Source organism: Thermobia domestica, chromosome 1 (assembly GCF_964235325.1).
Source record: "Thermobia domestica chromosome 1, izTheDome1.hap1.1, whole genome shotgun sequence".
Lineage (NCBI taxonomy): Eukaryota > Metazoa > Arthropoda > Insecta > Zygentoma > Lepismatidae > Thermobia > Thermobia domestica.
In genome coordinates this window covers 344248037-344264637 of record NC_137454.1, presented here as the reverse complement: position 1 = coordinate 344264637, position 16601 = coordinate 344248037, and positions in this window count along the sequence as shown.

Below are 16601 nucleotides of genomic sequence, written 5' to 3'. Positions count from 1 at the left end.
GGTAGTTCTTTACCCATGAAAGGGAACGATGTGGACCATCCAATTTTATAGTGGTACATATTGAAGACCTGTACGAAGATACCAAATGCTTATATTAATCAATTTCTAAAACTGAGTGGATGAGTCAAGATACCCCTTCCAATTTTTAAAGGGTGCATCAATATACCCATGTCTTATAATAGGGAATGGACCAATATACATAACCATACCTCCGAAATTTGATTTTTGGTAGTTCTTTACCCATGAAAGGGAACGATGTGGACCATCCAATTTTATAGTGGTACATATTGAAGACCTGTACGAAAATACCAAATGCTTATATTAATCAATTTCTAAAACTGAGTGGATGAGTCAAGATACCCCTTCCAATTTTTAAAGGGTGCATCAATATACCCATGTCTTATAATAGGGAATGGACCAATATACATAACCATATAATCATATAAGGTAATAGGACCTCATCCAAGGGGATAAATTGAACCAAAATACCAAACACGTGGTTGTAGTAAAATTTGGCAATTTTTTTTACTCATGAAAGGGAACAAGGTGAACTACCCAAATTTATCATAATACATGTTAGGGTCCAGTACTATAATACCAAATATATAAAATGAGCAATTTCCAAAATTAAAGGGGTGGGCCAAAGTACCCCTCCCAAAAAATTTAAAGAGTGCACAAATGTACCTATGTCTTATGATAGGTAATGGACCCCTATACATGACCATATAACCATATAAGGTAATAGGACCTCATCCAAGAGGATAAATTGGGCCAAAAGACCAAACACGTGGTTGTACTAAAATTTGGCAATTTCGTACCCCTAAAAGGGAACGAGGTGGAACACTGAAATTTATCATAATAATACATGTTAAGGTCCGGTACTATAATACCAAATATATAAAATGAGCAATTTCCAAAATTTAAGGGGTGGGCCAAAGTACCCCTCCCAAATTTTTAAAGGAGTGCACAAATGTACCTATGTCTTATGATAGGGAATAGACCCCTATACATAACCATATAACCATATAAGGTAATAGAACCTCATCCAAGAGGATAAATTGGGCCAAAAGACCAAACACGTGGTACAACGTATTGCTTACGTTTATATTTTGACAATTTTGTACCCCTAAAAGGGAACGAGGTGGAACACCCAAATTTATCATAATACATGTTAAGGTCCGGTACTATAATACCAAATGTTTAAATTGGGCAATTTCCAAAATTTAAGGGGTGGGCCAAAGTACCCCTCCCAAATTTTTAAAGGAGTGCACAAATATACCCATATCTTATGAAAGGTAATGGACCCCTATACATGACCATAAAACTATATAGGATAATAACACCTCATCAAAGGGGATAAAATCGATCAAAAACCAAACACGTGGTATAACGTATTGCTTACGTTTATATTTTGGCAATTTTGTACCCCTAGAAGGAAACGAGGTGGACCGCCCAAATTTATCACGATACATATTAGGGTCCTGTGCTATAATACCAAATGTTTAAATTGGTCAATTTCCAAAATTTAAGGGGTGGGCCATGGTACCCCTCCCAAATTTTTCAAGGGGTGCATTAATATACCCATGTCTTATGAAAGGTAATGGACCCCTGTATACGCCCATATAACTATATAGGGTAATAACACCTCATCCAAGGGGATAAATTAGGTCAAAAACCCCCGAAATTTGAATTTTTGGCAATTTTTTACCCCTAAAAGGGAATGAGGTGGACCACCCAAATTTATCATAATACATATTAGGGTCCTGTACTATAATACCCAATGTTGAAATTGGGCAATTTCCAAAATTGAAGGGGTGGGCCAAGGTACCCCTCCCAAAAATTTCAAGGGGTGCATTAATATACCCATGTCTTATGATAAGTAATGAACCCCTGTATACGCCCATATAACCATATAGGGTAATAACACCTCATCCAAGGGGATAAATTAGGTCAAAAACCTCCGAAATGTGAATTTTAGGCAATTTTTTTACCCATGAAAGGGAACGACATTGACCCCCAATACTGATAGAGGTACATACTGTGGTCCTAGGCTACCATACCAAATTTTTAGATTTGGCAATTTCCAAAATTTAAGGGGTGGGCCATGGTACCCCTCCCAAATTTTTCAAGGGGTGCATTAATATACCCATGTCTTATGAAAGGTAATGGACCCCTGTATACGCCCATATAACCATATAGGGTAATAACACCTCATCCAAGGGGATAAATTAGGTCAAAACCCCCCGAAATTTGACTTTTTGGCAATTTTTTACCCATGAAAGGGAACGACATAGACACCCAATACTAATAGAGGTACATACTATGGTCCTAGGCTACCATACCAAATTTTTAGATTTGGCAATTTCCAAAATTTAAGGGGGGTGGTCCTATGTACCCCTGCCAAAATTTAGGGGTGGGCCATGGTACCCCTACCAAAATTTAGAGGGGGTGGTCCTAGGTACCCCTAGGTCATTGACCCCAGGCCAAGGTCATTGACCTTTGACCTATGACGTCACAAAAATTTTTGCTGACTCGGCTAGCCATAACGGGGCCACTACTACTATATCCCGGGACAGTGGGGCCACGGTTTCTACAGTGGTAGGTGTTTAGCTCTACTGACTAGGGTCCGTCGTTCGATCTCCGGTCAGATATTTTTTGGTGCATTATATCAATTAGTAGGTTTTCTCGGGATACTCCCGTTTCCTACTGATTTTCATTCCAACAATTCTTCCATCATCATTCACTTGTCCTAAACATTGTCTTCCTTAGCCTAAAGGGATCATTATGTGACGTTAATCTGGAGGATTTAGACAACCATGGGACGTAAAACTGGAAGATTTCACTTCATTTCATTTCCTGAATACCTGTTGAAAATAAAGAAGTCTGGTTTACCGTGCCCTGTGTTTTCTCTTCGTGATAAAAAGGTAACCCACATTTTAGGAGAGAAACATTTCTCTCCGAGACGGACAATACTAAACCAAATCAAGTTCTAGCCGTTAGCTGTACTCCAATACAACGTAGAAAACATGTACTTAAAAACAATCGCAAGCTGTAGCCACTCTCTAAACAGCAAATAACGTAAAAACATATTCTTCTTTAGCAATACAACGTAGAAACGTGTGCTGCAAACAAACTCAAGCTGTAGCTACTGTCTGGACAGTAATTCAGCATAGAAACGTGTGCTTAACCCAACCCAAACTCTACCGCTGGTTGGACAGTAAATAAACGTAGATACATATTTTTTTGTTTCTCTCTTTGTGAATAACTTATACGAACTACCTATGATATCATATTTAACTAGAGTTGCCATAATTTTCGATCCAAAATACGGACAAGCAGCGCGAGAGCCAAAATACGGAATGGCGACCCATCAAAGGTACAGTGCCCAAACACAAGACAAATATTTTGAAATTTCTTGCCAAAAAATCACCTTTTTAGGTTCACACAATTGTTTACTGAAATACTTAAAACACTATTGGAAACTAATATGTTTTATAATATTTTTCATTAACACAAATATAATAAATCATGCAATTAAATAACATATATTAAATCTAATCAAAAGAACCCTGGAATGGAAAAGTGAGACACTTTTCAAAAACATAATCTACAGTATTAATATTGACTAAAATATAAGTTATATGGTGAAAACACAGTTTTTTTCGCACAAGATTTTAGCTATTCCCGACTCGAAAAGTTTCGGGCAGCTTCAAAAACTGTCAAATACGGACATTTTCTTATTTCATGCCTTGTACGATGCGGACACGGACACGGGCCCAAAAATACAAACAATCCGTACAAAATACGGACATATGGCAACCCTATATTTAACAGTACGTCTTTCTAACACAGCCGAGTTGCTGTGTTAGCAATCTTCTGATAATGGCAGCTTTATAAATGGACTTAGAATACTTTCTTGATTGCAAGACTATATTTTAATTAACAAACAAATGGAATTTAAAATCTTGTGAAAGCCAAGTTTTCCATCTCAATTCAATCTATTGGACACTCCTTTATATGGTATATTATACTGTTACATTTTGTTGTAACCTATTTTCTATAGTTTGCGTGTGAAAAGCCTCGTTAATGGGTGTTGAAGATTTTTGCTTGAATGAAAAAATATAGCTTACAAGAATTCTGCTTACATTGAAAAAAAAAAAAAAAGAGAGAAGTTTCTGTCTTCTAACATTGTGTTCTGTTCCAATAAGTTAGCATGAAGTTATGCAGAATTAACAGCTTGATTGACAAATCCAGCTAAATTTAATTTTTACTTCTTTATGGGCTTTCATTAGAAATATTTTCATTAGCAGTGTGTGGGTTGAATGTAGCGAAGGTGTTCGTGGTATTCAACTTAACACGCAAGTAGTACAGAGGATAATAGAGGGCTATTGTTTGAGTGTAAAGTCCTTAGTTTGATACTATGGAGAAATAATGTTAAAGCTTCCATTTGCTCTCTGTACAATGTTTATTAAAAATATACTAGCAAAATGCATATCCTTAATGTCAGTCGAGAGTACAGACTAGAAAATACTTATATAAACTTTACTTTTCATGCCTTACAGTCCTTTCATACTCAGCAAGTGAGTTGCACCACCGACCGCATCACTATTATGAATAGAAATATAAAACATAAGCAACTGCTAGCAGACACTGACACTTTTCTTTTTTGTTCTAATTTTCTTTTATCTTTCAATATCCACGTTTTTATTTCTTGGCAGTGTAACGGGGTTGCCAGGACACATAAGAAATATATATAAGTATATAGCAATTAGGCTGCTAGACCATATTACACGTAGATCTACGGTTTTAATTCAAACCACAAAACTAAATACATGGAAGTGCGTCGGGACCGGAATACAGCAAATTACGGATGCGTTAAAATATTAAATAATACTTTTGATAAAGTGGATAGTTTCAAATATCTAGGATCAATATTAACAGAGGAAAATCATATTCACGAAGAAATTAAATGTCGACTAAAAACAGGGAATTCGTGTTACTATTCGGTTCAAAATCTCTTGTCGTCGCGAATTCTATCGAGGAATTTGAAGCTTAAAATATACAAAACGATAATTATGCCTGTTGTTCTGTATGGCTGCGAAACATGGTCACTTACTCTGAGGGAAGAACATAGACTGAAAGTATTTGAGAACAAGATCCTGAGACGAATATTCGGACCCAAGAGGAACGGGAATGGGGAATGGCGGAAACTTCATAACGAGGAACTACATAATTTATATGGTCTACCCAACATTGTTAGGGTCGTTAAGTCTAGGAGGCTTAGGTGGGCGGGTCATGTAGCTAGAATGGAAGTAGAAACGCTTTCAAAGTCTTGACTGGAAGACCAATCGGAAAACGACCACTAGGAAGACATAGGCGCAGATGGGAGGACAATTTTAAGATGGATCTCGCAGAGATTGGAATACAAAGTAGAAACTGCATGCAGTTACCTAAGGATAGAAGTCAGTGGAGAGATTTTGTGAACGTGGCATTGAACCTCCGGGTTTCATAGGCCATAGAGTTAGTTAGTACTTACCACCAGGAATCAAACCCGACTTCCTGCACAAGCGGCGAAGTTCTAATCACCTAGCTACAACGAATACATTTATGTATTGTGGTTTTGTCAACAACATGTTTCTCTTCTTTACTTTCTTCCTTAGTGGTTGAATAATAATACTAAGAATCAGGCCCGTATCCAGGGGGGGGTCTAAGGGGCTGGGCACCCCTAAATTTTGGCTGCCCCCTAACATTTTCATGGTAGGCTAACGAATGAACTATAATTTGGTTGAATTGCCACCCCCCCCCCTACGCTTTGGGGCTGGCTATAGACATGCTAAGATTAAACATAAATCCGGAAATGTTTCATCTGGCAAACAAGGGTAGCTGCAAATCGGATGATTAATAAAACATGTAAACAGTTAAAACGAGATAGTATTAAAAATTTCCAAGATATACACAAAAAAGCTTCTTGTGTTGCTTTGTGCTGCAACATGAATCAACACAATAAATAACTTTTTCCAATATTGTTTACCATAAATTACTAGTTATATAAAATGGTTTGGGTACAAAACCTCGCGGCCAGAACCTCGCGGCGACAACCTCGCGGACCAAAACCTCGCCTGGCCAAAACCTCGCCTCCCAAAACCTCGCGGCCCAAAATCTCGCCAGGCCGAAACCTCGCCTGGCCAAAACCTCGCCGCCCAAAACCTCGCGGGACAAAATCTCGCCGGGCCAAAACCCCGCCTGGCCAAAACCTCGCCGCCCAAAACGTCGCGGGCCAAAATCTCGCGGGGCGAAAACCTCGCCTGGCCAAAACCTCGCCACCCAAAACCTCGCGGGCCAAAATCTCGCCGGGCCAAAACCTCGCGCCCCAAAATATCGCCATACCCAAAATCTCGCCTGACCAAAATGTAAATGTTCCAACAGATGATAAGAATGACGGTATAAAAGACGCTGTTTCAGAAGAAGTATCACGGGTATTTGACCAAGTCCCGCGATACCATGTGAAAATTCTATTTCTGTATTAGAGGATTTCAATGTGAAGGTAGGGCGACAGGATGTTTTTAAACTGGTTATAGGGAAAGAAAGTCTGCATAAGGAAAGTAATGACAACTAACGAGGTTAGTTTCGTGAACTTTGGAACATCCAAAAACTTAAAATTTTAACAAAAATCTAATAATATTTATGAAAATATGAAACAATATATGAGTTTTTACGACGTCCCTTGATTATGTCCTATAGGTTAAAGGAGACGTAGATGACCAGGATGAAGGAAATGATCGAATAAAGAAAGTGGGAGGAAACGGGAATAACCCGAGAAAGCCCACGCACACGATGTTTTGTATATTATTATTATTATTATTATTATTATTATTATTATTATTATTATTATTATTATTATTATTATTATTATTATTATTATTATTATTATTATTTGTAACGTGGAATTGCATATTAGGAAACACATTGGGTAAATTTTAAAGAAAAGTTTCATTCGCGGCGAGGTTTTGGCACGGCGAGATTTTGGGCGGCGAGGTTTTGGCCCGGCGAGATTTTGTCCCGCGAGGTTTTGGGCGGCGAGGTTTTGGCGACGCGAGGTTTTGGGCGGCGAGGTTTTGGCCACGCGAGGTTTTGGGCGGCGAGGTTTTGGCCCGGCGAGATTTTGTCCCGCGAGGTTTTGGCCACGCGAGGTTTTGGCTCGGCGAGATTTTGTCCCGCGAGGTTTTGGGCGGCGAGGTTTTGGCCACGCGAGGTTTTGGCCCGGCGAGATTTTGTCCCGCGAGGTTTTGGCCGGCGAGATTTTGGGCGGCGATGTTTCGGCCGCGAGATTTTGTCCGTATACCATATAAAATATATAATTGCTTCCAAACTTTAGGATGGTAGGATATACAGAGTGAGTTAAAAGTCCTTGGTCACCCTTATAATTTGAAGCCGGAAAGAAACAAGTGAAAAGAGAGTACGGCAACTGATGATGGGTGAGAGGCCGCAACTTTTGAGGTGTATGTTGATCATGGCTGTCATCTTGAAAGCCGCAATATTGGATTCAAATTTTTTTTTTTTTTTTTTTAATGGGAAGGGGAGCATGTGGCATATTAAATAACACTAGCTCCCCAACATTCACAAAAAACAATCACATGACAGCTTTCGTGAGCACGAGTTAGTGTTATTTAATAAACCATCATGTCCCCCTTCCTGTTTAAAAAATTCGACTTGAATTCAAGATGGCGGCTTCCAAGATGCAGGCCATGACCTACATACACCTCAAAAGTTGCGGGCTCTCATCCAATATCAGTTGTCATACTCTCTTTTCACTTGTTTCCTTCTGGCTTCAAATTATAAGGGTGAACAAGGACTTTTAATTCACTCAGTATATTCTATCATCCTAAAGTTTGGAAGCAATCACATATTTTATGTCAATAGTAATTTATGGTAAACAATATTGGAAAAAGTTATTTATTTGTGTTGATTTAAATTGCAGCACAAAGCAACACAAGAAGCTCATTTGTGTATATCTTGGAAATTTTTAATACAGTCTTGTTTTGGTTGTTTACATGTTTTATTAGCAACGCCTATTATAAGTTTTAATCATTTTTCTGATAAACAATCAATGCTTTGCACATTGTTCAACATTTGTCAGGTATCATCAGTTGCATTGAAACACTCGTGGGCGAAAGTACCTACATAGGTACATTAAACTCAGTTAGCGAATATGTGTACTTCAATGCACTTCAAGCAATCTAACTACTGTACTATAAAATGTTGTTCATATATAATGGCTGGACAAAAGCTGCTTAATGAAGGATCTAGTATTTGTACTGTACGTTAGGAAGTGTATAGTAAGCGGTAAATTGTGAACATGTTAGACCTATATTTCATTAGAAGATGTCCATCACATTCTTTTTAGAAACCAGAGACTTAAAGGAATGAAGACCAAATGGAATTTCGAACACGAGAAACTGTGGAGTGGCGGTCCACAGCAGAGTATAGTAAGTCACATACATGTCGTCCATAAATGCATTTTTCAGCAATATAGAATGCATGCATAAAAGATTCAGTACATGTTGTAATTCCCAGACTTGCATCCAACAGAATTTTCAGATATGCTCTGATTTAGAGATGGGCTCAAGATAGGCAAAAGGTAAGCCTTGAAAGCAGGGAATACGGAATACGTCACCAGGAAGTCTGAAATGTTAGGGAATGCCAGCACCACGGATCCTCGTGTTCGGAACAATGCATGGTGTAGTATATTATTTGACACTTATACGAGCAAAAAAGTGAAATATACATTGGAACAATACATGGCAGCACGTGTTATTCCGAGCAAGAGGAAGCTGGAGCTAGCGTTTCGTAACATTTCAGACTTCCTGCTGAAGCATTTGAAATTTGTTGCTGTCAAGGTTTACCTTTTGCTACTTTGAGCCCATCTTCAAGTCAGAGCATTTCTCATAATGCTGTTGGAAGCATATCTGCGAATTATGCCCTGTGGAGAACCTATTACGCACACATTACACATTGATGAAATGTACACTTTTAGATTACGTATGTGTGACTTTGTTTCCACTAATATGAACCACCACTCCACAGTTTGTTTTCAAAACATCACGTGCTACAATGTAGCTTTACCGCATTTTGTGCAACCATAGATTTGAAATTAAGAACGTTTTTCCATAGGTCCATATGAACTTTCTTTTTTAAATCTTGGTGTCAGGAATGCTTCCCAGGTATTGTCAGTGTTGTTTTCAAACAACCTATAGATATATTCAGAGTCTCAAAAGTGCGTTTCCTTGTGAATAGGATAAAACGAAACCAGAAGTGAGACTCTCTAATAACGTGGCGACGAAATAGCGTCCTTTGGTGGTGAGTAGAGAACATTAGCATCCAAATTCATTTGTAGGCTTACCTTGTTAAAATTGCCTGCGAAAAAGGCTCACAATAAAATAATACACAGATATAAAAATTAAGCGCGGGTAAAAAAAAAACCACCCTTTTAGAAATAACAGATGCCGAAAGCGATAGGAGATAACTGTTTGAAGATTGGAATCTGTGAGATCTGACTGGATATGCCTCATATGTTATGAACAAACGGATTACCGTTATCCAACTATACGTGTTTCACAAGCATATGGTATCCAAGGAATTTTAGAATGAATGTTAAGTACTGAAAATCATCCCAATATCTACTTTTATTTAATTTATAACATTTGGTGCAGTACATAGTCTGTACGTGAATAAAGCGTATGAATTGTATGAATCAATTTCTTCAATGGTTTTTATTTTTATTGAAGTTACAGAAACAACAATATGAAACTGAAAAATATGTTAAGAACAAGATGTTTTGACAGCCAGCCAACGCTTACATTTAAAGATACTAGCTCTATATTTGCCTTGAAGCCACGGTTCCACGGTGGTTAATCACTCCTCTGATGCAAGAGTCCCTGGTTTGATCCTATGCCATGGAATTTGTGAAGGACGTGTCCGTGGCTTTCCTCTGAGTTCTTCCATTTCCTTCATGGGGATGGACACGAGTCAAGCTAAAACTCGACTCGACTCGAAACTCGATGCGAATTCGAGTCGAGTTTCAAGTTTAATCAAAGATAATTTTCTCGAGTCGAGTTCCGAGCCCAGTCGCTGTTTTGAAATCGAGTTTGAAAAATGGCTGGCTCGTTTAGTTCATTTTAACTCGTTTTGAAATAATTGCCTGATTAGACTGGAAAGCGAAAGCTATGACAAATGTAAGGACTAATGTGGAAAATTTTTAGTGTTTCTCACGAGGTGAGACACTGCTCGCATCTCGCCTCGTCTCGGTTAACAAGACGACAATGCATTTTTATAATGAGACAGCCTCAAATGTCGTGAGCACTAACATAAGTATATACTGTAGTTCTCACCACCAAAGCTGAGACTTGAACGATGAAAGTTTTGAGCCAAAGCAGAAGAACAACCCGTGTAGGGATGTTAACCGGCTCAGCTTCTTGCATTTCCTTCATGGGGATGGACACGAGTCGAGCTAAAACTCGACTCGACTCGAAACTCGAAGCGAATTCGAGTCGAGTTTCAAATTTAATCAAAGATAATTTTCTCGAGTCGAGTTCCAAGCCCAGTCGCTGTTTTGAAATCGAGTTTGAAAAATGGCTGGCTCGTTTAGTTCATTTTAACTCGTTTTGAAATAATTGCCTGATTAGACTGGAAAACGAAAGCTATGAGAAATGTAAGGACTAATGTGGAAAATTTTTAGTGTTTCTCACGAGGTGAGACACTGCTCGCATCTCGCCTCGTCTCGGTTAACAAGACGACAATGCATTTTTATAATGAGACAGCCTCAAATGTCGTGAGCACTAACATAAATATATACTCGCAGACTGTAGTCCTCACCTTCAACGCTGAGACCTGCACGGTGAAAGTTTTGAGCCGAATCAGAAGCCCAACCCGTGTAAAGATATTAACCGGCTTAGCTCGGTTCAACTGAGCGAACAGCTAGAGCCGGCTTCGTTGAGATGAGGCACCGACTCGGCTCAGGTAAGCCATCGTCTTAAGCCGGTTCGGTTGGGGTGAGCCATCAGCTCGGTTTGTTTCGGGTCGTGTCGGTTTGGGTGGGTGAGCTGTTAGCTTGGCTCGATGGGGAATGAGATGTGAGCCGAGTCACTCGAGCCGTTGAAAACCCTAAACCCAGACCAAGCAGTTTTAAACATGTATGGCCTGCGCCCTCTTACGTTTAACGTTTTTTGGTTCGAGCCCGGATATTGCTCCTACGGAACTCAAACCCAGAATACTCATGAACGATATCCTTGCCTCCTAGACTCCACGACTACCGACGTCAGCACAGTCAACTAGTTTTTAGTATTCAAATACAAACCACCTATCTTTTCTTTATACACGGTGTTGTAATAATAATAATAATAATAATAATAATAATAATAATAATAATAATAATAATAATAATAATAATAATAATAATAATAATAATAACGTTATAGTAGTAGTAGTAGTATCATTGATAATAATTATATTTTCTATGTAGGATACTTGAAAAAAGTACTTGAAACCACACACAGCATTTGGCTCGTTTTGACTCGACTCGAGTTTCGAGTCGAGCTGGAGGAAAATTTTCGAGACGAGTTCTCGAGTCGAGCTCAAAGATGTCTGTGTCGAGTCGAGTTTCAATGAAAACTCGCTCGAACTCGCTCGAACTCGCTCGTGCCCATCCCTATTCCTCCAATATTATGACTGCATCAGTTCTTTTACGATTAATTCCTTCCATTAATCATCTCTTCGTACTTAGGTCTACGAGGCATATCGTGGGACGCATGTTTTGAATTTTAAAATTATTTTCCATTTCAATATTCGCCTGATTGCATTAAAGGAAAAATCATTTAAAAACCTAGATGGAGTTATTTTCTACGCTATCAAACTAAATGCAGCCGATTTTAAAGCAAAATTAATTGTCATTTATCCATGTTAACAGGATTGGTTTTGAGAAAAGATTTTAATAGCACCCTGTATCTTATTGTTAATTTACATTGTGGAAGGTATATTTGAATATTAATATAAAATCATTAACATACATTGTGATCATAAGTACATCGTAAAAATGTTACCATAAAAGTGTCGTTAAATAAAAAAAAATATAAGGCATTTGTAAATAAACATATTTCCGGAAACAAATGCAAATAGACTGTTTGTTTAGGTGTGGAGATTTCTTGTCTGGAAAGAGCTCCGTGTATACACTCATCCTACAGAATGTGTACATTGAAATGACTTCGTTCAAGTACGTTGAAAGTTATAATTTTACGAAGTATGTTACAGAGACGAAGAAGAAACTTTCAAAATTATCTTCTTAAAATATTAATAAACTGTGGTTAAGTTAAAAAGAAAACTAAAACTCCTGGCGTTACACTCGAAAAAAGTATAATAGCCGGCCGGATAGAAAGGTTTTAGCTGGGCGATATGTCTTCAGTGAATCAGGATAAACATACAAATCTAAAAACAATAAAATAAATCTTTGAGTTTTACGTCCCACAGTTATATCAGCTAGGCTAAAGGAGACGGTGATTTTGAGGAATGAGTGAAATGATGGAGTGAAGAAAGTGGGAGGAAACGGAAGAACCCCGAGAAAAACCCACGCACACGGTGTTTGTCCACTTGGCGGGAACAGGGTTTGAACCCGGGACCCCATGTAGCAGAGGTGAACGCTCTACCACTGAGCCACCGCAGCCCCACATGCAAATTTAGTATTGTGTTCTCAATTTTTACTACGCATAAAATCTATTCTCACGTACACTACATTATTTTTTGTTCGTACGTCAAATAATTAAAAAAATAAATAAGTATATCCTAATGACAATTTTTGGTTACAGATCAGTCCGAATAAAAGGGTAGCGAATTTTGGTCTCAAAAGTCAAAAATAACACATATAGGAGCAGTGGCGGATCTAGTCTGGGGCCAAGGGTGCCTAAGCTCCCCAAGTTTTAAGTGAAAAAATAATTGAAGTTATTATTTCTATATTTTTTTCAAACTGTATACTAAACTCAATATATACTTTTCATATCGTGGGTTCTGACTGCCCCCCAATAGTTTTTAATTTCTAGATCCGTCACTGTATACGAATCTACAAACTGACTGCAGACCACTCAAATAGCATTAGATCTGGGTGGCTATAGCGGTACATGGGCTGTTGCAGAAAGAGATATAGGTTCTATTATGATTATTTATTAAGTTTGAAGCCATCCTAAGCAAGTATAGGTGAGGAATTAACACTTTACTTAACATTCGGGAGATTACGGAATGGAATCTCAAGGATATTTAGTTATCCTTACTAGGGTTTTCCCAATGTTTTCCCTCACAGTTACCAATATCATTTATTAGTGTCGATTCTCATCTATCTAGGGGAGATCGCCCTAATGTTGCAGAAAAGTTGATTAGAACAGATAGCAGTGTCACGTGTACACCACGTCAAGGAGTTTGGTTTGTGTGGTGTGACATTTTCTCAACAATATTAAAACTGGAAACTGTAGTAGGTTTCTATCACTTCCGCTTTTAGTAGAAAGTTTGGAGTGGAGATGGAATTTATTCTTGGGACGCTTAATTAATTGTAGAAAACTGTTTCTCGCTTATTATCGTTTTTATCTGATAGCTATTAACGTTAAAACCAGAACTTGTTGATTTCTACCGTTTCCGATTTGAATATAGAATTAGGATGTATGATGGTACCTATTCTTAGAACGCTAAATCGACTCCAGAAAACAGCTTATCGCTATGTCGTATTGTCTTTTTTCTATGTAGATGAAAACTCAAACCAGAAGTTGTGGTGGTTATCTAACTTTTCCATTTTTGGGACGTCGTGTGGACTTTGTGGTGGACAAACACCCTGCTCCTGGGTTTTCTTGGGGTTCTCCCGTTTCCTCCCACTTTCTTCATTCCACCATTTCACTCATCTCTCATCATCACTCATCTCCTTTAGCCTAACCGGCATAACCGTGGGACGTAAAACTTAAATATTTCAATTCATGTCATTTCCATTTTTGGGACACTTAAATCGGTTACAGGAAATCATCTCTCGATATCTATTACTCTCTTTGCTCTATAGTAATCAAGGTTAAAACCGGAAGTAGTTGATGTCTACCCCTTTCCAATGGATGGATCACCTCCAACAACGAACTCAATTCCTAACACTTGATCCAGTATAGCTTGGACAAAATTGATGGTGATCCATTACTTAGTTCTTGAGAATTTGTCTGCCGAACGGACGGACACATGGACAGGTAAATAGACGCCTTGCCTATAGCATCGCGGAAATGACAATGTGCAAACATTGGTTTCCCTAAGAAAACTTTAAATATTGGTCCGACATCCCATTAGATACTGCGACCGTTACAAATCAAACAAAGTTGAAGCTCTTCATTTGGATGTTTAGCGCTATGCTCCTGACCTACCAAGATTTGAACTGGCGAATGAAACAGTAACCGTTACTATTAATGTTGTATTACGTTGTGGTCTTCGAAATATCATACACAGTGATAATTTCACGGTGTGACCTGAGGAGGGGAATTGCCCCTGAGATACTAAATTTCCACTGGGGAATATCTTCAATTTTCGATCTTGCTCACTCCCGAGTACTATTTTCACCACCCATGTATTGAATACCCCCTCCCACGGGGAAATCTTCAAAAATCATCTCTGTTTATATTGTCAAAGAACAAGCCTTTTGAAAACTTCTGTTATTCCAAAGTTATTTCAGATAATGAAACAGAAGATTCGAAACCATGAACTTGAGAGGAACTTGAACAACGATAACGCTAGGAGAGACAAAAATACGAGAGTCCCCGGTGCCTTGACCTACCGCCTGACTACGCTCCAAGAGTCATGTTGTGTTGTGATGTAAGTCAAATACTATAAGACTATTATTCTCGGTATTTAAAAAAGAGCTGGCCTCGTAAAAAAATTTCTACAGCTTGTCCATCCAAGAAATTAAAGCTGGAGTCGTCACTGAACACGAGGCTCAGGAAAAACCCTTCCTTCAAGATTATAAGTTTACATTGGACAGTAAGTCATCTATAAGCCTTTCAAAATATAAGAGTATTCTTTTTTTCGACAAATTACTTGTTCGATGTATTACCTAACGTATCAATATTGCTTTTATGCATAGTTTAGCATTCTTAAAACTATGAGTAGGTCTATCAATTTTGCTACCCATAATAAGATTATTGACAAAGTAAGAGACACTTTATTTTACATTAGATCATGTAATTTTATTTGTTTTTCCAGTATTTTATTTTACAGGCTAATGTCCTGTAAGTACCAGATGTCAACTGGTGTCTATAAATATCCAGCAAAACTAAACTTCTGGCGCCAGAGCATACTAAGACTATGGCCGGCTAACCAGCTTTAAGTTGACTGATTGACTGTCAACACATCGACTCAAAATACCTTTGAATCTGGACTTCTAAAGCAGAGTTCCCTATCTCTTAATTCAAGAGGCCTCCCAGACAATTGGTCAAGATTTCGAAATATGGAATCGAACCTGGGAATGAGCACAAAAAAGAAGTTCGCGTTACGTGTTAGACTCCATGTAGTATGGAAACGGTACAATGTATACTTCATAATAACACAGTATATAAAATAATGTGTGTTTGCTTGTCTGTCAGATTTTGTGCATAGAAAAGAGTCTTCAAGAACAGTGGTTCTCAATATATGGGTGATCTCGTTTGTAAAGGGAGCACTGGAACAAAAAGAGGCGATGGGAGGCAATAGACCTATATTATTCAATTAATGAATTATGGCAAGGAAGTTTGAATAGCATAGAGAAAAAGAAAATATATAAAATATTGTTAAAAAAAATATGATTTTAATATAAATAATCTTTTTATTAAAGCTACAATTGGCCAACAATGACTATATATATATGTGTTAAAAGAATTTAAACTTTTTTATAACAACATTTATATATTTGTCTGTATTTTCATTAATTTCGATAGTGTCCGAAGAAGGATATGCTAGATATCCGAAACAGTTCTGCCGTGTCGTGACAAAACGCTGTAACTTTGGCGGAGCAGTTTTGCGAAAAAGAGCCGCAAAGTTTTCATCCGAAAATGTGATCTGTGTCGTGTAGAACCAGTGTATCTTGACTTTGGAAACACGTTTTTACATGTAATGTTACGTAAATGCATGTTGTGTGATTAAATTTGGTGTAAATTGATTGGTTGTCCATTATTCCCTAGTTACACTGGTTCTACACGATACAGATCACATTTTCGGATGGAAACTTTACGGCTCTTTTTCGCAAAACTGCTCCGCCAAAGTTACAGCGTTTTGTCACGACACGGCAGAGTTACAAATTATAATTTAAAATAAAGTGGGTTTTAAGCTTTGGTCAGTGTCTCTTTTGTTAAAACAATCAATCCAAAGCCATGAATAGTCTTACTAAGTGAACGATGATGGAAGAATTTGTGGAATGAAAAAGTGGGAGGAAACCGAAGTATCCCGAGAAAATCCATGGACACGATGTTCTCCACCACAAACTTACTTGGCCGGGGATAGAACTAGGGACCTCAGGCACCAGAGGTCAGCGTTCTACCACTCAGTAAGAGAGCTTCAAACGCACTGAG